Below are 24,427 nucleotides of genomic sequence, written 5' to 3' on the forward strand. Positions count from 1 at the left end.
CCCTCTGAATGAGCCACCTGCATATGATGCTGTGCAAGCCAGGGCCCATTCATACTGCAATCACTTGTTTCACCATGGGCAGTGCTAAGGGTGTGGAGAGATGTCCTCTCTTTTTGAAACCTTTTTTTTAAAAAATTTTTGAGGCTATAAATTTTTAGGTAATCTTAATTTTTTTGTTTCTTTTCCAAGTAGTAAAAATAGAGGGGGAAAAATATTAACAGCTAATTTCTCACTAGAAGCCATGAGGGCCAAGAGGTAATGGGATAATGAATTCTAACAACTCAAAAGAAAAAAATATCAACTAAGAATTCTATATCCAACAAAACTATCCCTCAAAAATGAAAGAGACTGGGAGCATGGCTCAAGTGGTAGAGCACTACCTAGTAAGTGTGAGGCCTGATTTCAATTCTTAGTACTGCAAAAAATTAAAAAGAAAGAAATTAAGACCTTTTCAGATAAGCAGAATCTGAGAGTTCATCACTAGTAGACCTGCCCTATAAGAAATGCTAAAGGATGGGTTGGAGGCATGGCTTAAGCTGTATTACACAGGCCTAGCAAGTATGAGGCCTTGAGTTTAAACTGTAGTATGACAAAAAACAAACAAACAAAAAATGCTAAAGGAAATCCCTTGGGCAAAAATGAAAGGAAACTAGTCAGTAATTATATTCCATATGAAGGAATAACAAATACCAGGGCTGGAGGAATGGCTTAAATGGTAGAATGCCTGCCTAGCAAATGTGAGGCCCTGAGTTCAAATCCCCACCAAAAAAAGAAATAACAAATACTAATAAAAGCAAATAGACAGGAAAATGCAAACATCAGTATTAAAATATTTTGGTTAATAACTCTTCTTGTTTCTTATGTCATTTAAAAAATAATTACCTAAAACAATAATTGTAAATCTATGTTGACAGGCATAAAATATATAAAGATGCAATTTGTTTCAATAGCAACATAAAGACAGGATGGAGCTAAATAAGAGCAAAGGTCTTGTATACTGTTGAAATTAAGTTAATATTAATCTAAACTGGATTTTTATAAATTATATGTCAATTGTAATCCTTATGACAACCACTAAGACCACAACTAAATACATATAATACACACACACACACATATATAAATACATATGTATAGCTATAATAAAAATGAGGAAATTAAAAATGATACACTAGAAACTAAGATCTATTTAACACAAAATAAGGTGATAATGGAGGAAATAAGAAACAATATGGCATAAATTATATAAAAAAATTAAATAAGGAAGTAAGTCCTTCCTTATTAGTAATTACTTTAAATATAATGGGTTAAATTCTCCAATCAAAAGGCAGTTACTGGCAGGTGGATTTTTTAAAATGATTAAACTGTTTACTATCTACACGTAAGGCAATAGTAACAAAGACCCAAGTAGGTTGAAAATGAAAATGTAGAAAAAGATATTCCATGCCAAAAGTAATCAAAGGGAGCTCAGGTGGCTATATGAATATCAGGGGAAAAAGAGACTTTAAGATAAAAATCGTTACAGGAGACAAAGAATATAATAATAAGAGGGTGAACCCATCAAGAAATATAATAATTATAAAGATATATGTACCTAGTTACAAAGCCCCCAAAATATATGAAGCAAAAATTAACAGAATTGAAGAGAAAATAGATGGGGTTTTTTTGGAGACTGTATTATAGCAGAACATCATGTGACTGTTCAAACAGCAAAAAACAAGACCACCCAAAACCAGCTGGGACCAAAGTAGCTGACTGAGAAGACCACTACTATCCTTTGCTTCTTTTTCTTACTTTTTACTTTTTAAGTTTACTTTTTAAATTAGCATACATTGATAGCAAGAGTGTTTCATTGTGATGCCTTGAATGTGTTCAGTATACTTTGAACAAGTTTGCTCCTTCTATTGTAAATTCCCTTAACTATCACCACCATGCTGTCTTCATATATGTAGCATACTTCAATCCTTGTCACCAAGTGCCCTCTCCTTCTCCCATTCTGCTGATTCCCCCAAGACAGTCCCCCTTTTACACTCAAGAGTAATTATTTTTTATCATCATCAAAAATAGACATTTTGACAATAACAGCTGGGAATAGTATTTCACTTTTAATAATGGATGTAAGAACTAGACAAACGCTCTTCAAAGACTTGAAAAGCAATATAACCAACTAAACAGACATCTATGGCGCCCTCTACCCAACAACAATAAGAGGATACACATTCTTCTCAAGTGCACATGGAACATCCTTCAGTATAAACCAGGCCACAAAATAAGTCTTAATAAATTTAAAAACATTGAAATCATTCAAAGTATATTTTCTGATCACAATGAGTTGAAATTAGAACATGATAATAGAATGAAATACAGGAAACTCACAAAGATATGGAAATTAAATAACACAACTTTAAATAACCAATGGGTCAAAGAAGAAATCACAAAATGGAAATTAAAAATACTTTGAGATTTTTTAAAGTAAAAACTTACGAGATAAAGTAGAAGCAGTGTTTAGAGAGGTTATAGCTGTATATACCAACATTAAAAAGAACAAAGATCACAAATCAATAGCCTGTTTTCCACCATAAGAAACCAGAAAAAGAGCCCAAAACAAGAAGAAAGTTTGAAGACAAAAGTGGAGATAATTTAAATTAAAAATCAAAAATAAAACTAGAAAAGGCCAACAAGCTAAAAACTGGGTGCTCTGAAACTCAGACCAAACAGGAAAATCTTTAGTTGTACAGAACAAGAAAAAAAAGAGAATATGCAAGTTAGTGAAATCAGGGAGCGGAGTGAGAAGAGTAGTAAAGCCTTACAGAATCAAAAAAAAGCATTGTAAGAGATCACTAGGAATGATTGCATGCCAACAAATTAAGTAGTGGACAAATTAGAATTGGACAAATTCCTAGACATACAATCTACCAAAACTGATTCAAGAGGGAATAAAAAAAAAACAAGAGATTGAGTTGATAATCAAAAAACTTGTGACAAAGAAAACCACATGACCACATGGCTTCAATAGTGAATTCTACCAAACATTTAAAGAATTAACACTAATTCCTCTCAAATTTTCCCAAAAACAGAAGAGGAAGGAACGCTTCCTAACTCATTCTCTGAGACTGCTATCACCGTGATACCAAAGCCAGACAAAGACATTACAAGAAAAAAACCCACCAATATCCTTTATGAATATGCATACAAAAATTCTCAACAAAATACTAGAAAAGCAAATCCAGCAATAAAGGATTCAATGCCATGGCCAAGTGGGATTTATCTCAGGAAGGCAAGCATAGGTCAATGTATAAAAATTAATATTTTACACCATGTTAAAAGATTGGAGAAAAAAGCCTCTGATCATCCCAGTTGATGAAGAAAAAGATTTGACAGAACCAACACACTTTCATGCTAACCAAACAACACTCAACAAACTAGGAATAGAAGGGAGTCTCCCAGCTTGATGAATGGTATTGTGTTAGTCAGCTTGGGCTGGTGGCTTAAACAGCAGACATTCCTTCTTTAGCAGTTCTGGAGGCTGGACATCCAAGATCAAGGTGTCAGGGTTTGTTTATGGTGAGGCTTCTCATCCTGACTGGTTGAGAGGTCCTCACATGGCCTTCCTCTGTGCTTGTGTGGACAGAGATATCCCTATTGTCTCTTTTTCTTTGTTTTTTTTTTTAAACAAGGGTCTTGCTATGTAGTCCAGGCTGGCCTTGAACTTTTGATCCTCCTGCCTCAGCTTCACAAATCCTGGGATTACTTTCTTTCCTTTTCTTCTTTTTTTTTTGGTGGGATTTGGGATGGAAGTTAGGGCTTCACACTTGTAAAGCAGGCCCTCACAAGTCAGGTGCTGTACCACTTGAGCCATACCTCCAGTCCATTTTGGAGATGGGGGGGGTCTCTGGAACTATTTGCCTGGGCTGGCCTGGAACTGTGATCCTTCCGATCTCAGCCTCCCAAGTAGTCAGGATTACAAGTGTAAGTCACCAGCACCCAGCGCTCTCTCTCTCTTTCTCTCTCTCCCCCCCCCATGGTTTTGAGATGAGATAGGGTCTCATTATGTAGCCCAGATTGGCCTGGAACTACTCACAATCCTCCTGCCCCAGCTTTCTGAGTGTTAGACTTACAGGCATATGCTACCATGCCTGGCTCTTCCTTTTCTCATAAGGAAACCAGTCCTGTTAGATTAAGAACCTCCTTATCTAATCTAATTTTTATTACCTTATAGTCTATATCAAATATTGTTGAGGCAATTTGAGCCTCAACATACAAATCCAGGTCATAACAGTCATCTATAAAAACCCATGGCTAACATCATATTTATGGTGCAAGACTGAAAATGGACAATTAGATAAGAAAAATAAAAAGATAATTAGATTGGAAACTGACTCTATTTGCAGATGACATGCAGATATACAGAAAATGCTAAACATTTCACACATAGACACACAAACCTATTAGAACCAAAAGACAACTTGAGAAAGTTTCAGGGTACAAGATCAAGGCACAAAACAATCCATTGCATTTCTAAACAGTAGCAATGAACAATCTGAAAATGAAATGAAGAAAAAATTCCATTCACAAACAAATGAAAATTACCAGTGTTGATGATGACGTGGAGACTTGTAACAGAGGGTAGCCACTGCAGTATTGTTCAGAACAGCCAAAAAGTGGAAACAGCCCATATATCCACCAAATAATGAATGGATACACAAAACGCAGTCTGTCTGTCCAATAGACTACAAAGCAATTAAGTTAGGGTGAACTTTGGCTACCACATGGATGAACTTTGAAGATATTATCTAACTGAAAGAAGTCAGACACAAAAGGCCACTCGTTATGCGATTCTATTCATACAACTGTGAAATCCATAGAGATAGAAAGTATGTTTGTCTGGCCAGGGGTCGGGGGAAAGGGAAGTGACCATAGGATTTCTTTTTGGGGTGATGAAAATGTTCTGTATTACAATGTGGTAATAATTGCATACTAAAACCTGCGAAATTGTACTCTTTAAAATAATTCAAATGGTGAATTTCACTGTCATTTTATGTTAATTTTAAAAACCCTCCTGGAGATGATTTTTTTGTATGTAGGAAGGTAGGGTTCAATGTCATTTTTTTACCTGCACATACCCATCATCACTTATTGAAGAATCCTCTTTCCTGCCTGCTCTGCAGTGCCACCTGTCCCACGCTAAGCATCTAAGCATGTGGACCCTATCTCTGTGCTCTTTCTAGTGTGTTCCGTTGGCCCATCTGTCAGGCCTCCAAGCATCATTACTAAACCTTACTGTAAAACTTAAAATCAGACAGCTCACGTACTCCTACCTTGTTGTACTTCAAGACTGTCTTGTTTTTTCTTGGTCCTTTGCATTTAGAATCAGTCTGTCACATTCCAGACACAAACCTGGTGATACTGTGGCTCAAATTGGATTAAATTTGTAGATAGCTTTGGGTGAAGCTATCTACAAATTATTGACTCTTCCAACCCAAGAACACAGTATATTGGTAGACCAAGAATATGGTAAGGTTTTATCATTTTTCTTATCAAGATCTTGCACACACACTTTTACATGACATGTCCAGAATAGGAAATCTTTTAAAAAAGATTTTAAATCTTTTAAAAAATCTTTTAAAAAAGATTTCCTATTCTGGACATGTCATGTAACCAGAATCATACAAAACAAGGTTTTTAATCTTGGCTTCTTTCACTTAGCATGATATTATCGATGATTACCGTGTAGACCATTGACTTTTAACGTAATTATTCACATGGTTGATTTAAGTCTATTATCTCATTATTTTTTCCTATCTGTCCCATACATTCTTTATCCTTTCTTCCTCCTTTCCTACCTCTTTTGGATTGAGTGTTTTTTTAGGATTCTGTTTTATCTGTGTTGGCTTAATTATTCTTTTGTTTTAATGGTTGCTCTCAAGTTTATAATATACACCTTTTTCTCAATTAATATTATATACTTTGCTTGGAACATGAAACTTTTACAGTACTATATAACTCCTTTTCTTCCCTCTTGCCCTTTGCACTTTTGTTGTCATATATTTTACTTCTTGCATTTTATTCACTTATTTATTTCTTGACTTATGTTAGGGACAAGGTCTCACTATATTGCCTGGGCAGGCCTCAAACTCCTAATAACATAGCAATCCTCCTGCTTCAGCCTCCTGAGTAGTGGGGACTAGAGCAGTGTACCACTGTGCCTCACTTCTTGCATTTACTTAAATTCCAGAGTAGATTATAATTGTTTTTGCTTTAAACTTTCATATCTGTGATGTAAATGTAAGATTGGGAGGAAAATCTCTCTTATTTTTGCCATTTCTTCTACTTATTCTTCCCATTTATTTTTTGGTGGAGATGGAGGCTCCACTTGGTTCCATTTCCCCAAAGCCTTCAACAATTCTTGTCCTGCAAGCCTGCGGGTGATGAGTTCTCTCAACTGGAACCTCCTTCTGGGTTGGCAGGCATTTTTCCTTGCAGCATGTTAAGATGTCACTCCTTTCTAGCTGACTTGTTTTATCGCTGATGAAAAGTCATAGATTATGATTTTTTTTCCCCTCTGAGTATCATGTATCTTTCCTTTCTGAGTCTTTAATTTTTTTTTATGATTGACTTTTAGAAATTTAAAAATTGTATGCTTTGTGTGACTTTTGATGTGGTTGGCATTCATTCATATTTTTGGATCTGTGGATTTATGTTTTTCACCAAGTATGAAAATTTTTCAGCCATTATTTTTTAAAATATGTTCCTGTGCCTTCCCTCTTTCCCCAGCACTTTCATCATACAGGTATGCTTCCAGATGACATTGTCCTAGGTTACTGGGACTCTTTTTTTTTTTAGGCTTTCACCCTTGTTCTTCTACAGCCTTTCTAACATCCTACTGGGGAACCCAAAAGCCCTTCCCTGTGAACTCAAAAGCAATTCATTTTTATCTATTGGGTTTAGTTATGCATTTGAGAAACAAAAAGAGTGCAGAGACATCATCAAGACAGAGGTCAGGGCTGCAGATGTAGCTCAGTGCTAGAGCACTAACCCAGCATATGTAAGTCCAGCACTGAAAGACCAAAAAAAAGAAGAAGAAAGACCAGGGAGAGCAGTTACCACCCAAGGGGAAGTCCACCAGGGATGATTTAAGATTTAACTGTATTGACCATATTTTATTTATGCTGGTGGCTAAAACATAGGTGTTTGTATCTTTTTATTTGTTTTAAATCTTACATATTTTGAAAAACTCACATGAACATGAATCTCTACATGTAAGAATCTCTTCAAGTGTTAGGGGCTCCCTAACACTGTCTCCTGTCCCTCAAAGATGCTCCTTGGCTTCCTGTCTCTCCTCTGTTTCCTGAAACAGCCAAAGTGCTGTCAGCGACAGAATGAGCAGGATAGAGGCTGTGCACAGCCATGGGGCATTTGTCAGGAATGCCGCCTCTGCACCTGGGCTAGATCCCCCACCTTGGATACCAGCACACCGTTAGTGTGTAGAAAGTGTGGCTAATGAGTAAAAGCTTTTTTGCTGCAGTGAGATGGTTCTTCCCCCAGCCTTAATTTTCCCTTGGGCTGAGCCGTCTTAATATTCTCAGCTCTGCTCCTCTGTCCTTCCATTTCTTTCTATTCCCAGCAGAAATCCTGCCTCCCTCCAGTGCCTCACAGTATGATGAGCTGGAGGAAGAGCCAACCACTTCCCTGTCTCAGAAATTCCTTCAATAGCCTCGTGCCCTGCCACACGAGGTAGTAATAACAGGTAATGCTTATTACACTTAACTTTCCATCCTCATGATAACTCTAAAAGGGAGATGCTTATTCCATCTTCCACACATTACTGTTAGCATTTATATAACACTGTCCCAAAAAGGAAACTGAGGCTCAATAACCTGGCCAAGATCACAGCAGCAGGAAGTGACTCAGCTAAGCCTGGAGCCCAGATGTCTCTCCCTAGATGAAAGAAGGATATCAGAAGAGTGGCCTAGTCAACACACAGACCAGAAATAAGAAATCATTACTGCTTTAAGCCACTGGGTTTGGGGAGGAGTGTGACACATCAGTATGCACCTGAAACACATGCCAAAAATTAGATTGCAGATGAATATTTTTGACACAAAAATATGATTACCAACTGGGCGCCTATGGCTTATGCCTCTCATCCTAGCTACTTGGGAAACTGAGATCAGGAAGATTGAGGTTTGAGGTCAGCCTGGGCAGATAGTTCATGAGGCCCCCCCCCCAAAATAACCAGAACAAATGGACTGCAGGTGTGGCTCAAACGGTAGAGTGCCCCTGAGTTCAAATCCCAATCCCACTAAAAAGAAAATATTATTGTATATCACTGAGTGAAAGCAAGAAGGCTGTAAAATGTCACTTGCAGCATGATTTTATTGTTGTTAAAACAAAATGATCAGAAGCTATTCCATGCTTGTTTTGCACAGTGAGGGTTTGGGCACAGAAGGATGCTTATGTTAGTAGTAGTACGCTGATTAACTCAGAGCTCATTGCCTGCAAGGTGGTGACTGGAGCCCATGGTGAGATCACCTGGTGCAGAATACCACCACCTCTAGAGAGCAGTGAGAATCACCGTGGACTGCAGCGTCTCCTGGGGCATCTAAGAACCAGCTCTGCTACTCCTGTCAACTCTCTTCTCCTCCCTTCAAGCAAATTAGGACTGTGACAGCCAGCTCTCACAGGCAAGATCAGCTGCGTGATTGGTGGTGGTGATGGTGGAGGACAGTATAAAAAGAAAACAAGTGGTTCATTGGTTTAAAAAGACTACGAAGAACTGGGAGACGGTAGAACAGTGAACCAGACAAGAGATGCTCCTGTGTGGGGGGCCCTATGTACCTGCATAGGCCACTGCCCTGAGAGCCAGCCTTGTTTCTTGCCAAGGCAGGATGCTCTGCCTTTCCCCTCCTCTTTCCAGAAGTAGGGGTGGAAGCTTCTGGAGGCTTGCTCACAGAACGGGTGCCTATGAGGGGAATGAGTGACATCCCATGGCCCAAAAGCAGAGATGGGAAAGAGAATGGGTGGAGGAGGTCAGACAGACCCAGACGCAGTGGAGGGGGCCTGTGTGCCCCCATTTGGCCAAGCAAGAGTACAGGTGTTTCCTGTGGGTCCAGCAAACACTGGGGAGATAGCTGGGGAGAAATATCAGTGGTGGCCTCCAGGTACTAGAACTGGGAGGATGTCGGGAAAAGTCTAGTCAGAGTCACGCTCTCCCAGGACAGCTATACCACACACCCCACCCACCTGGAAGCCTGTCCGGAGGCACCGATCACTGGGCAGTGCTGGTGCTACACTGCTCTCACAACCCCCACCTCATCCCACCCCATCCTCCAGTCCTGGACATGGAAGTGCTGAGGGAGAGGAAGGAGGAAAAGCCCTTGCCCACCTTCCTTAGCACCAGTGGGCACAGGGCAGAGGCCTACAATTGCATATTATATTTAACTTTCAAATTGGATTAGACTAACCTGGATTTTTAATAACTGTAGATGACTAGAAAGCTTGTACATTTTCTAGGAATATTGTTCAGGGACAGAAGAGGGGATTTGACAAAATGTGTCTGAAGGCTGCAATTAGAGACAAAACAAAGAGGTTTCTTGCTTAAATCCTGTCAAATGCAGATTTTTCCATAAACCAGGACCCTGTGGATGGAAATGCATCTAGAAAGGGTTTAGAGTGGGATAACAGCTGGGTGTCACAATTCTGTACTAATATGAAAAGTGACTTTAAAGGACATCCTCCATCCAGCCTGCCCACTGACTGGCTGCAAAGGCAGCCCCTCCCCACAGGAGGCTTTGCTTAACCTGTCCCCCACAGCAAGGAGCCTGTCTCACAATATCTGTTCTATCAGATCCTACCTTACAGCAGGAGAGCTGGAGAAGAGGAGTGGGTGGGACCTGCAGAGGCAGGGAGGCAGGTGCTGGATGGGCACAGAGAGGCAGGTAGGGGTCCACTGGCCCCGGACTGCTCAGCATCTTGGGAACCTCTCAGTCCTGGGCCATCCTGGGGTCACCCTAAGGGCAAGACTGGGGACAGAGGAGGAGGCCTCCCATTCTGATGAGAATGGGACCAGGAGCTACTGAATCTGTGGGAACAAAGCCTCTCTCTGTTGGGAAGGGCTCCTTTCCCCAGAGCTAGAGGTGTGTGGTTTGTGGTTTGTGCACGTGCTGCATACATGCTTGCCTGCGTGGGGTCTCTCTCTCTCTCTCTTTCCTCTCTCTCTCTCTCTCTCTCTCTCTCTCTCTCTCCCTCCCTCCTCTCTCTCTCTCTCTCTCCTTTCCTCCCTCCCTTCCTCTCCCTCCCTTCCTCTCCCTCCCTTCCTCTCCCTCCCTTCCTCTCCCTCCTCGCATCTCCCCCCCTTCCTCTCTCCCTCCACTAACACCCCCCTCGCTGCTCCTGGGAATGACTCAGCGAGGGAGCCAGTCCTGCTCCTCCGCGCTGTCTCCCTCTCAGCCCACATCCTGTGTCTCCTGCAGCACGCAGGGACCTGAATCTCCCATCCCAGTCACCTAGGCAGACGACACCCCCTGCCGTCTCACCTTGGGGGCTTGAGGAGGGGTCTGATCCGCTCCTCCCTGGCCGCACGCCCTCACTCCCCGACCCACCCCCCCTCCAACTGCCTATCCACTGTAGGGTTTCCGCAGGACTTAGTCACCGTTGCCTGGGTGAGGTTGCGCTCTCACTGTCCTCCTCTACAGATTCAGCAAGGGAGAATCGCAGGCGGCCGCTCATTCATACCTGGCTCCGATAGAAATGCACTCCACGTGGACCAAAGGGTGGGATGGGGATATTTGCTGAAAGACTGCAGGTAGCAGCAAAAAAGAGGAACAGCTGGAAACCACCCGCGCTTATTCGGGAAGACACATTACATAAATTATGGTGCGGCTGCTCGGCGGGGTATTATGAAGCTATTAGAAAAGAACAGCTCCATGTGCACATGAATATGGAGCAATCACGGAAATCAGCAGTCGATAAGAAAGCAGAACGCAGAGTGGTGTGTGAAGGTGTGCTCAGCATGTCTGCTTATGGCCCTAGAGGCTCCTGTTTGCAGACGGACTCCAGGAGGTAGAAGGAATCCTTAGCAACGGCTGTCCCTGGGGAGGAAGCAAGAGACTGGGAGTCTGGGAGGGAGAAGAGCTGTACTCATGACACCTTTGCATGCTCAAGTCTCAGGGCCTTCTGAAAGCAAGAAACAATTGTTTGTAAGTGTAATGCGGGACTGAGCATGGTGGTCCATTCCTGTAATACCAGCTATGCAGGAGGCACAAGTCCCCTTGAACAAAAAGCGCAAGACCCTATCTGAAAAATCACTAAAAGCAAAAGGGGCTGGGATGTGGCTCAAGTGGTAGAGTGCCTGCCTAGCAAGTGCAAGGCCCTGAGTTCAAATCTCTGTACAGCCAAAAAAGGGGGGGGGGAGGGGAGTTGTGTAGGATATGAAAGAAAGCATGTCTGTCTGATCCCAGAGCTCAAACTTCTAAGCATACAGTGCACGGCCCAGAAGAATTTGAACTAGCGTGTGTGTATGAATGTGTGTGCACACGTGTTTGTGCATGGATAAGTGGGACTTTGCTTGTGTGTTTCATGTAGGAGCAAGTGTGCACACATAAACTTCCACAGCACCCAACTACTGCTCTCCAAGGTCTGTTACAGGAGGTGGGCCATGGTAGCCTTAACTCTTAACTGTTCTCCCACCGTCCCCCTACTCTCCTTCCAGATTTTGAGAGGAGCAGGAGGGGAGGCCACAAGGGGAATGTTAGCTGAGTGGGCTGCACAGACAGGCAGCCTTGTTAGAAGGCAAAGGCACCCCTCCCTGAGTGCCTGGGGAATTTCCCAGCATACCCTGAGACTGATGGGCGAAGGCAGGACCGTGGACCTGAAACAGAGAAGGCTGGGAAGCAGGGAACTGAAGGCACTTGTCCTTGGCCTCCTTGGGATGATTTTTCTGGGGAGAGATTGGAGAGAGGGCAGAGCAAGGATCCCTGGAGATCAGGTTTGGGCTGATGGGGAAGCTGTCTTGGAAGCGTGTGGGCAGACAGGGCGAGGGGACAGGAACTGAGGCTCCTGAGTTTCAAGAAACCATCCAGAGCACCTGTGGGCCAGGTGCTGTGGCTGCTAACATTTTCTCTCCTTCTCCACACATGTCCCTGAAGAGTTGGTGGGGGCAATCGATGCTATGCACATTTCCTTGCCCCCTTTGTCTCCTCCTCAACCTGGCAGCGCATTTGAAATCCCAGCATGGCAATTCCACCAGGGGTGGACAACATACAAAGGCATCTTGAACCTTAGAATCAGAAAGCTGGTTCCAGCCCCAGAGCCACCACCTAGGAGCTGAGTGACCAGGACAACTGCCTGCAGTTCTCAGGCTCAGTGGCTTGACTGTTGAAGGGGCCCCCAGGTACCAAATGTACACAGCGAGCCTGAGGGCATACAGAGAAACGGGCATGAGGCTCAGTCAGTGTTGATGCCGTCCGCCCTATGGTGACGAGAGCTCCAAGCCCCTCTCACAGGAAGAGGTCATCAGCAGGGACCTGAGTATTTTAAAAGGAAAGAGTGAGGAACCAGGTGGATCTGAGCAGCTGCAGCTCCTGAGATGTCTCCTAAGCGAGAAGGAGAAGGCGGGTGGCAGGTCAGGAAGATACATTTAGCAGCAGCAGAGAAACCTATTTGCCCAGCTCACCAAGGCAACCGCCGCCTGTCCCTGCTGTGCTGCAGCACTGTCACAGGTCCTCCCCCTCACTCTTTCCCTAGCCATTGCTGGAGCCAGATTCCACTTTAGACAGGGAGCAGCAGTGCTGCGGGGGTTGTCTTGGAGCAAGGGGAGGAGATGCTATAGGTAGACTAGTAGGGACAGACTGTGGGCAGCTGAGAGCCTGGGTTTACAATATTGACTGTTGGTAGTGATGACAATTACAACAGAACACACATGTCCTTTATTTGCAGAGAGGAAGGAGCTCCATTATCATATGTGTGTAATTCTTATTTTGTGATATTGTGGTTGCTGGGTTATTGTCCCAATTAATTCATGCCAAGGAGCCTGCTAGGTTAGGTGTTCCATGTAGGCAAGAGATGTTACCCCATAAGTAAGATGTGCTGGAGAATTCTCATGGTTCATCAATAACCACCCTCCTCTTGTTCCCTAGGAATCAGAATCACAGTTTTTAGCTAGGCTTGGGGCCACCTGGATTAAAGATTCACCTCCCAACTATTTTAACACCTACATTTGGTCATGTGTCTCAGTTCCAAGCAATGGGAAGCAAGAGCAAGGATAAGTAACTTCCAAGGAGTAGCCTAAGAGGAAGAAGGTGTGCCCTTGCTTGTGCCTTCTTTCCTGCCTCCTTGAACCGCCATTTTGGACCCTGAGTTGAAAGCTGTATACTAAGAATGGTAAGTAAATGAACTAGAAGGAGCCTGGATCCTACAGGACCAGCCCTGTACTGCTACCCTCAAGTTTCAGGGAACTGGAAAGTAGAGAGAACCTGTGTCCCTCCTGACATTGTAGAGTGGCCATATTAGGTCTGCAATGCTGAACTTTGAGATTCCTTTACATTAGAGGCAACACATGCTTATCCCATGTAAGCCACTACTACTTTAGGTCTCCTGTCCCTTCTCAACCAAATCAGATCTTAAGTGAAACCCACAGTAAGTTTGTTCTAGATTTCAACAGGATGAGAAGAGCAGAGGAGAGCCCACTAAGATGCTCTTGGTCTAGACTTTGGAGGGAATCTACTATGGTGGGGTTCAAGATAGTGTCCAGTCATGAAGTGGTCTTGGAACTAGAAAGGGAGGCCTGGGCAAGGCCTCTCTCTCCTTAGGATCCCAGAGAAATGGGATGAAGTAGGATTCAGAAACAAGATAGCAGGACTGGGGATATAGCTCAGTAGCAGAGCACCTGCTTAGCATGTATGGGGCCTTGGATTCTATCTCTAGCATCAAAAAATTAAAATTAAAAAAAACTGACAGTCATGTTAACTTCATGACCCAATGGGAGTCCAAGCAATCTCAGAGTAGAGACTAGCACAACACACAGCACACAGTAGATATTCAATAAATATTTGTTGACTAACCACCTGATAGGAGAGTTTGGGCTAGAGACTGAAAGGGTCAAAATGCTCCCCTGGGGGTGGAGCAGTGGTGGAGGCCCAGGAGAGGAACTCCCAATGAGAAGATGCCTCTGGGGTGGGGCAGGGAGGGTGACAAAGGTGGAGCCACTGGTCTGCAGTGTTCCACTCCACCAACGGTGCGGTATGTCCTCCAGGCTGAGCTGGTTGAATTCTGCATTTTCTCAATGGAGGACACTCCTCTGGGACATGGGTGCTTCGTAGCTAGCATTTGTTTCTCACAATATAATCCAAAGGCATGGATTATATACTGCACTCTGTTCAGAAGAGAAAGTCAGGACCCAGAACACTGGAAGTCACTTGCCCATGGTCACTCATTAGGAAATGCAGGAGCTGGGCCTTGAACCCAGGGCTTCTGGTAGTAAATATGACCTTCTTGGGCACAAAAGCTGCAGGTGGGCCTTTCTGTCTCTAAGTGCATTCTCCTTCAAAGTCCTCAGCCCAGAGCTGAGGCTTTGGGCAGGGTGTGTGAAGCCCTGAAGTAAAGCAGCCGTGGGAGGAAGTAGGGAAGGGTTGTCAGGCAACCTCCCAACAGCTTGGAGGGCTGCTAGACAGATTCACCCATCACTGCTGACAGCCTAAACAGTGCATTTGCACAAACAAAAAGGTACCCTTAACTCAAGATACTTTACTGCCATCTACTGGAAACTTGTCATAGTAATCACTCAAGTACATAGTAAGTGTGAAAATGATGTCCCCTGAAATTATAAAGTGCACAACCCGAACAACTGCACAAAGCAGCCCTAGATGCACCTTCTCCTGCCTGAGAGACCGCTGCCACCATGGCGTCCCCTTCTTTCCTGTGTGGGAGTCCCTGGCTCACACCAAGGGTCTATAGTAGTCTGTTTCCCCTAGTTTCACTGACCAAGATCCTGTAGAGTATATCCATCCTTTCATCCACTCCATCCACATGCCCCAGGCTTCTCCTCTAAGCTAGGTCCTTATCTGAGTTCTTCACCATTTCTAGCTGTGAGCTCTTGGGCATTTCCTTAAGCTGCTGGCTCCTCTTAGCTCAGCTGGCAGTTTGAGACTTAGGTGAGCTAATGTATGTTAAGTCCCTGGCATGTGGTCAATACTTCCCCATCTCCCCAAGGGCTGACTATCGACTGGCCAAGGTGTGATAGTCTATGATCAACAATCAACCTGCTCCTGGTACTGTTCAGTCTGAGTTACACACAGGCACCCAGGCGATTCCCTTGGGCTCATTTTCTTTCAGAACAACCAAGAAACTCTGGTCACAGATGCATGAACGTAAAATGCTCACGGCAGAGCCAAGCCCAGAGCAGAGTGGGCTCAGTGGGCACTTGTTTTCTCCTTCCTTCCTCTTTTAGGCTGGAGCCTGATGCAGGCTGGAAGGATTCGGGGCACGATTTATCCCCAGAGAAGCTGCACAGTTGGGTTCATGGGGACTGAACTTGGCAGGTCACATTTCCTTTCCCGACTGCTGCTTGGCCAGGCCCCTGGAGGCCTCCTTTAGGGCTCAAAGCAGGGCCACCCAACCAGTCATATTTACTTTGTACTGTCACTGCAAGGATTAAAAAGTAAGAAGTACCTAAAGGGTCTGTCTACAGTGTTGTTAGAAACAAGGTAAACACACAATACATCACAATTGCAATGGTAGCAATGGGGCCTGGAGGATATGGGGAGCTAGATGAGGATTCTACTTTCCACCATCCAATTGCCAGCCACCACCAGGGTTGAAAATGCAGTTTGGGAAGCTGGGGAGGAGCCAGGATCCAAGCTCTACCCACTCCTCTACCGCAAGGAGGCTGGGACAAACTTTTCCTGAAGGTGGTTCAACAACAGGGATTCTTCTGACCCTGCCACTCCACTTCTAGGAATTCAGCCAAAGACACAGAGGCCCCATGGAGTTGTTTGTGCTGGGACATTCATCACAATGTTGCTAATAATAGTGAGAAATTGGAACTAATCTAAAGTTAGAGTCGCACTGGATACACATTTTGGTTCAGTGCCAGATGGTCAAATGTTAAGATGAGTACTCAGCTGATGCCAGCCCAATATCACTGTCATGGAGCAAATGTCTTTGACAAAGGACTGCGTTTAAAACTGTATCAGAGATTTTGTGTGATGACAATATCCTTCTCGATGAGTTTCACTGTCAATGTTGAACACTTGAGCATTGTAGTTCAAGAACGATACTGCCCTTTGCTACATTGCTCCTGTGATAGGCAGTATACATGCTTGTGTTAATAAACTGAGATTGTATCAACTGAAATGGTGGGGTGGGGAGGGGTGCTCACATTTTCCGGTAATTTCTTCTTCATATACTGTGTAGTCCTTCTTATGTGGAGTTAAATATAATTTGCCATGGAGATTATTATATATGATTTTATGCTTTTCCTTCCTTATGAAATTATGAGGTTGGTTAAGTTGGCATTCTGTTTTTCTTTTACCTTTACAAGATGTAAAAAATTTCAAGTGGGGCCTTAAAAAAAAGACTTATAGTCTAAATACAATAAACTAACTAAAATTTTGAATACAGTTTTGAAAGCTACTTTGTTTAGTGTTGTGAATGTTATTATCTCAAACAATTCTACTGGGATGAAACTGTGATAAATCGTAATGTTTATTATTCCACTTCATGTTATTTTAATGTTTTATTGTTGCCTTGTAGAGTGTTTTTATACGTATCTATCCCACATGCTTCCTCAGTATTTATATTAGTTGTCAATATGTTCCCTTCTATAGCTAAACACAAAAGCTCTTAATTATTTCACATAAAAGGGACAGCGTTTATAATCTCCAGTGATTATAGCATAGTGAAATGCTAACTGACTGGTGGAATTTCAAGAAAGAGAGTATGAAAGAAGATATTAATCATGCTACATCTAGAAGGTTATCTATGTTTGAAAGTGATCAGTAACCGTAAATCTGAATGACTGCTCATTGCGCACAAGACCATGGATCACAGTTACAAGTTCACTGACATATCAAATCCCAGAAACGACCCTGAAGTCTGAACTTGGCTATTCATTCTTCCAGAGGCCAAAGCTGAAGAAAGGCAGAGAGCATATTTTGACCAGATGCAATGGTCAAAGCCAAATTTTGTCCCATCCCTACTAAGCTGTGTCGCTTCTGCAAGAGGGATCTATCAGCATCCATTAAAAGCTTTGTTGGGGAAATGTATTTAGCAACACGGAGGGATCCTCTTGCTATGGCTGAATTTAAGGTGATAAAAGAGGTTGAAGATGTGAGCCCAAATTTGTAATTAAGAGGAAAAAATCTGAGGAGATGAAAGATTGAAAGACTTGCACCAAATGTTAATGATGCTTATCTCTGGGTAGGATTACAAGATTTCGGTTTTGCTTTTAATTAATTATTTTGTATTTTCTTAAAATACATGTTGCTCATATGGTTTTTTAAAAGTAAAAACATATTTAAAGTGAGTCTTTTCTCTCTCTCTTTTGTATTTTATCCAGGGCCAGATTCTGAGCTTATGGAACTACCAGATGGTCTGGGACAGTGACCAAAGCCGCCTCTAACACTCACCGTCATGTTCATTTGTGGGTCGAGGCTGTGGCAGGCTGGAGCTGCCTTTCCTGGACCTGTCTGTGGGAAGTGCCGAGAGGAGGGCAAAGACCCCTGGGAGGGTAGAAGAGGGCAGAGGGCAGTGGCCCAACTTAACCAAGGAGGAACCAGACTCGCAGAGGCTGGGAGTGCCAGAAAATTTCCTGCTTCAGACCTGAGGCACAGAGTATAAGGTTGTCCACAAAATCCACTTCCCTCTCTCTTATTCTTAATATAATTCACAAATACTAGCTGGTTACGTGGTGGCCTGTAACAAGATGGGGCTATGTGGCTAAGTTCTGGCCAAGGAGAAAGATAAGCATGTGGGTTAAGTACAAATTCCAGGAAATGCCCTTAAAGAGAGAGGCCTGTTCTCCTCTTTTCTTTTTGCTGACTGGAATATGGACATGGTGGCTGGGACAGAAGCAACCATTCTGAACCATGAGACAACATCTTAGGAAGGTGGAACAACAAGATAAAAAGAGTCTAGGTTTCTCATGAGCATAGAGCCACGCGCTAGTCCTAGTTGGCTCTGCTAAACTTCATTTATGTGAAAGTGAAATAAACTTGGATCTTAGTTTAAATCAGTGTTTTCTTGGGTTTCTGCCATAAAACCTGATGAGAATTGACCGTAGTAACCACCACTGAGTTACTACGCCGGCCTCTCTTCCACACGCTCCGCAGGCCATCTTGCTCAGTCTGTGCAACACCTGTACGAGGCGGGAGGTATAATCAACTCATTTTACAAACCAGGGAACTGGAACCCAGAGAAGTTAATGGTGTTATGGTTTGAATGTGCCTCCAAGTTTCACATGTTGGGAACTCAGTAGTGTTGAGAGGTAGGACCTTTGAAGGTGATCAGCTCTCATGAGTGGATGAATGGATTCATGGGTTGTTGAGAGAGTGGTCCTGCTGTAAAGGTGAGTTGTGCATGTGTGGGCTGTCTTGCCACGTGAGGCCTCCCTCCACTGTATTTTGATACAGCAAGAAGCCCTCATCAGAGACTGGCACCATGCTCTTGGGTTTTCCAGCCTCCAGAACCATGAGCTAAATAAATCTCTATTCTTTTGTTTTTGATGGAACTAGGGTTTGAACTCAGGGCCTCACACTTGCTAGGTAGGCATTCTACCACTTGAACCACTCTGCCAGCCCTGAATCTCTATTCTTTACAAATCACCCAGTCTCTGGTATTTTGCTATGCCAACAGAAAATGGATAAAGATGACAGGTTTGCTCCAGATTGCACCGTGAGTGTCTGATGGAGCAGAAATCTGAATGTAGACATCTGACCCCAGCACCTGCCTCTGGATGCTCCCTGGGCCCTCTTACCTCCCTTTTTATCCTCTGGTCCTATCTTTACTTCCATTCCACACTACAGATCTGTTTTAAACTCAGCTCCCCCATTTGATCCCACTTCTCGCCTCCAGGAAAAAGCCCATTCTTTCACACTGTTTCTCAGGGGGAAAGGCTCTGATTGGCTAATTCACACTAAAGTGTAAGAGACTAACATCAACATGCTATGCTACTTCTCCAGAAGGAAAGGAGGTTGCTTATTTCTACATCCCTATGAAAGTGGATGTGTGAGAGACACAGGCCCTGGTGTGAGGCTTAGGCTTTGGAATCAAGTGACCTGGATTTTATGTCTGCACCCTGAGCAAATCTCTTAACCACTCTGAGCCTCTGTTTTCTCCTGTATAAAATCGGCAGAGTCTGACTGCATTAGGCAGGGGTACAGTAATGATTAAATAGATAATCATTATGCAGGCACCTGATCTGCCATTGGCCTGGCACACAATAGGAGTCAGGAAATAGGAATCTTTAGTTGAATTCCTTTTATCCATTGCTCCCCTAAACTTGTATTGTAAAGGTCAGGTATTGAGATATAATTTATTATTTATTTATAATTATGTCTATTTATAATTTGTTTATTCAATTATTTACTGAGCTCCCTCTGTGCCAGACACTGTGTTGGGTATAGGCTAAGCTTCCAGGTGAGTCCCCAACCTTGGGGTTGATAGATGGGAAGTAACAAACAAGAAAATAAGTGTATGGACACCATAAAGTGAGAACTGTGCAGCAGTAAAATTGAGTGGCGGTGGTCTCTGGGGTCTGTATCGGTGCTAGTGAAGTGATGTTTTTGCTGCTTAAAATTCATGATGAACTCCGCAAGTTAGCTAAAAATTCCATTTAATGGAGAGGGAATTTGAGCTTCAGAGAGGCTAAGGAACTTGCTCAAGGGGACACAGCAAGTGAAGGGGAATATAGAGATTCAAATCCAGGTCAGTGGACACCAAAATGTTGGGCTTTTTTCATCAGATCACACTGCCTCTCTCCTGTGCCCTGGGCCATCTCTGCTGGGGACAAGGAAAGGAAGCAGGATAGGCCAGGAATATGAGGACTGTGTTGCTCTTTGACAATGACAACATATCCACAGCCAAAGGCCATGGTGACCTCATTGCCTTGGTCCTTCCTCCCATCCTAGATACCTGGCATTGTAGACTGTCAGCAGAGATAGGTGACTCCCCCTGTGCCTCTAGAGCTTCCTCCAGCATGAAGACAAACCACCGTACCGTGTGTCAGACAAGAGCTCTTTCTCCCTGCTTCCTTTCCTTTTCTCCCCTCCCTTCCCCTCCCCTCCCCTCCCCTCTCTTTTCCTTTCCTTTCTTCTCCTTTTCCCACTTCTCCCTTTTGCTCTCTGCTTCCCTCCTTTTCTCTCTCTCCTGTACCTCCTCTACTCCTACACCTCTGCCTCCTGCATGCTGTAAAACAGAAAGGGCCAATTAGCCCAGCTGCCACCCCCACCTCAGAGCTGCACGCTGGTCCATAGGCACCGGCATCCCTACCATGGCTGCCTAAGTGGTCCCTGGAAACTCTGGCTAATTGGGAAAAGATTGCATTCCTTCTTCCACAGCCTGAGTACTGCAAAGAGGGCTTTTCCAAGCTAAGCCAAGATTTCCACCCTGAGCCATCAATCACCAGGGAGACTGCTGGGATTACCTGTCACCCACAGGATGACATTTTTACCTATCTGCTGTTTTTACCTTGACATGTGGGTTGGGATGCTGAGGACCCCCGTTCTCAATCACATACACCCGCTCTAGCACTGCCAGGAGTAGAGGGCTTGATGACATCTGATGAATGTGCTGCAGGTTTACATGTTTACCTGTGCCCAGTGTAGTTATCCATTCATTCAGCTAGTGTTAATTGAGCTATTAATTGAGCATCTACTGTGTACCAGACACTATCATATGCCTTGGGATACAGTAGGGACCAGAAGAGTTCAAATCCTAGTGGAGAAAGACAAACAGTGAACAGATTAATGTATACTATGTCAGATGGTGACAGGTGCTGCTGGGGCCAATGCATAGCAGGGTGAAGAGTAGAGCAGCTTTAGATAAAGTCAGATCACGTGGGTCTTTACTCTGAGGATTTGGGTACACACCTGCTTCCTCTATGCAAGCGGCATGTTCCAAAAAAGAAGTACCAGTGAGATCTTCCTGTCTAATCATTTGTTAAATTGGACATAGGCAAGGCTTATAAACCAACATGTAGCAAATCACTGAACCTCAGTTTCTACATAAGAAAAATGGGTTTAATTCTTCTCCCCCCAGCTGGTTTATGGGGCTGTTGAGAGACTCATGGAATGAAATTTTAATTTTGTAAAGGTACTTTTTATCTGCAAGGCACTTTATAACATCAAAGTAATGTAATTGTTGTTAGAAGGAAGACAGTGTTGGCAAAGTAAATTACCACCTCCAAATAGAAATTCTGTGATAATCCAATTCTGTTGGCTAAGATGAGTTTTACACATATATGTTTTCTGAATCCAGGCAGGCAGGGATGGCATCTTATTAAGCCTTCGGAGGTTTGGTAAGCACTTTGTGGTTGCCCCTGGCTATACTTCGCTGGGAGCAGTAAAGAACTTCCAGTCTGAGAATGTCTATTACAATGTTAATTTCAGAGCACCAGTTAACCTTGAGACCCCAGCCTACAGTCACCCTGATCCATCTGAACTAAAAACATAACAACGAAGGAAACAAAGCCCCATCAGCTTTTGCTGCAGGTCCTTGTATCTTGGAATGGTCTCCACCAAAGTATTTGGAAGCTGCAGGCCTGACACACACTGGGATCCCTCACCTAAGAGAGAAGCTGCTTGCTTCATGGGCTTTCTTCCTTTGGCTACTACATTTCATAGGAAAATGGAATGATTGCCACTTGGAAGAGACTTCATTTTACTCAGATGGCACCACTAAATAGCAACATTTATGGCACATATCTGCAGGAAAGTACTCAGCAGCAATCAGATGCTTATCTTTGTCCCTGCCCCCTTGGGACTGCCTGCAGGCACAGTCATGGTTTAACTGTGAGAATATATGACAGGGGGGATGGAGAATGTGGTTTGTAAATTATTTCCTGACACTGTTTATGGAGAATGAGACTATAGTCAGGGTGGGTAGCAGTGGGACGCAAGATCAATGACAAATGTGTCCTCACCAGACATTCCGAAGACCTCAGATATAGCTTTTCCTTTCAGAGAGAGACCAGTATCAATTCATAAGTCAATACACTTTTACTCAGATCTACTTTGGGCAAGTCAGATAAGACCCCCCAGTATTTCCAATATAGGGCAGGAGTTTTTGTTTTAATTATAAGGAGAAGACAGTGCTGTAGATAAAGATAAGAGCCCAGAAGAGAGATAGGAGGTTAGAAGAAGATAATATGGTCCTATCTCCTGTTGGGACCAAGGCACTTAAATTACATTACCCATTTTATTGGTCATAATCAGAGCAAATAACATCATTATTCCCATTTTACGGATGAAAATCAGATAACAGAGAGGTTAAATGACTTGCTCAAGTTCACACAGCTGGTAAGTGGCAATAAAGTGTTCGTTCTTACTCTGCTTAACTTTGATGGGGCCAGAAAATCTCCAATTGATGTCTCTATTGATTTTGTCAGAGCTAAGCAGCAATTTTAGTGAAATAAGGCTGCTCTGCCTCTCTCTCCACTCCTTATGGGGGAGAGGAACCAGCAGATGTAGATCTCTGGTTTTAATGCCCTTTTCCGTTGAAAAGCTACATTTCTAAATAAATAATCATCCTGTCCATTTGTGTCTGCACGGCTGGATCTCCTTCTCCCTCCTGGCTCACTACTCCCTTCCCCCACTGACATCTTCCCACGTTCGCCTGGCTTCTCTCTCTCTCTTTCTTCCCCTCTCACAAATTCAGACACACACCTTCCCACCACACACCCATATGCAAAATAAAATTAGAAATACCACCAGATTCTCAAGGTATTTAAGGAATGGAGACCTTCAATCAATATGGCCAAAACCAAGCACTCCGGGTTTCCCTCCCTCCCAAGCCAGCGTGAGAGGCTGGCAGAGCTTGGGAAGGAGGCGCAGACAGCTGGGCCTGTGACACAAAGCTACTCTGAAAGGAAAAAGGCCACTTGTGCTTCCTCGTGTCTGTCCTGGGGTCACCGCAACTCACAAGGCTACCAGATTCTCAGAGGTCACCTCCCGGCATGCTGTTCTTCTACTTGTATATAAGATCTTTCCAGAACATGAAAAGGTTTCCTGGCCCCATTTTTTATTTTTATGTATGCGGATAAAATAGAGAAAACATTGTCTGATGATTCAAAAATAGAGGCTGAGTGATCAGCATATAGCCCTCACTTCAAGGGACTGCTCTTGTTTTAATCAACCAGTGGAGAAAGCAGTAAGCATTTATTTATTGTGTTTGCCTGCACCCAGACGAGTGGAGCTAGGGAATATGATGGCCAGGAAACTGAGACTAGCAAAGGCACCAACATCCCTGCAGTAATTCAGGTTCTAAGCGCCCCTCCCCCTTTGACACATACTGGTGTTGCCACCCTGTTGGTGCCTCACAGCACCCACCTGAGAATTGTGGCATCCAGGTAGAGGAAGGGGGAAGGAACTGGGAGATAGGGGTGAGGCCCTAAGCAAAAGCTCCAGGTTCTAGCCCTGTGTCTGGATAAAACCCCTGTTGTCCTCCCCTCCCCCAAACCAAAGATGTTCTTGAATTCCAGGGTGATGTTGGGGTGTATAGAAGCTGAGAACTGAAGCCTCTGTGCTAAAACCACGTTTAGATCCAAGCTCTGTCACTCACCTGCTCTATGACACTGGGCATGTGACAGAGCTCCTCTAGTCCCAATGTTCTCGTCCCTAGAATGGGGCTCATCCAGTTTCTCAGATATTGGGACAGGATGAATGAAACTGCCTCATACAAAAGGCTTAGCACAGTGCCTGGTACACAGGAACTGCCCAATCTGTGATGTCCATCACGCTGATCTAAAACCCAGACAGAGCTCACCACAGCAGGCTCTGATTAAGGGTTTTATGGTCTATTGCCAATTGACACTCACTCCTCTACTCTACAGATGAGGACACGGGAATGTAAGATCACACCGTAATGGATGGTGGCTATTCAAAGCCAGGCAGACAGGCTCATGGTCCTGGTCCTTAATCCTTTAGTTCTTCTGAGGAGATAACGCTGATCTTAAGGGTGTTGCCCTCATATGCTGAGCTCTCAAACCCCCAGGTTTCCTTCCATCCAAGCCTACAGCAGGGAAGGTAATTGGTCACAGCCAGGAAGCTGGGAGAAGGGCCGGGTGATGGCTGGAGCATCTACATCAGAGCTGAATCCCCATCTCCCAGTTGGAACAGGCTTTGAAGTCAGGCAGGCGCCCTAACCCGCTCAAGGGGAACCGAGAAGGGCGGGGATGTGGGGGGCAAGTCCACAATGCCGAACCGGTGGCCAGAGC

The 24,427-nt window shown here is 43.9% G+C and overlaps 1 protein-coding gene across 1 annotated transcript in view; it reads right to left on the minus strand.

Moving 5' to 3' along the window:
* The window catches only part of Tmem63c (transmembrane protein 63C), a 105,321-nt gene that overhangs the window by 80,614 nt on the left and 280 nt on the right, over positions 1-24,427 (minus strand). The gene's annotated exons all lie outside the window — the stretch shown is intronic.

The sequence above is a fragment of the Castor canadensis genome, chromosome 3, assembly GCF_047511655.1.
Source record: "Castor canadensis chromosome 3, mCasCan1.hap1v2, whole genome shotgun sequence".
Classification (NCBI taxonomy): Eukaryota; Metazoa; Chordata; class Mammalia; order Rodentia; family Castoridae; genus Castor; species Castor canadensis.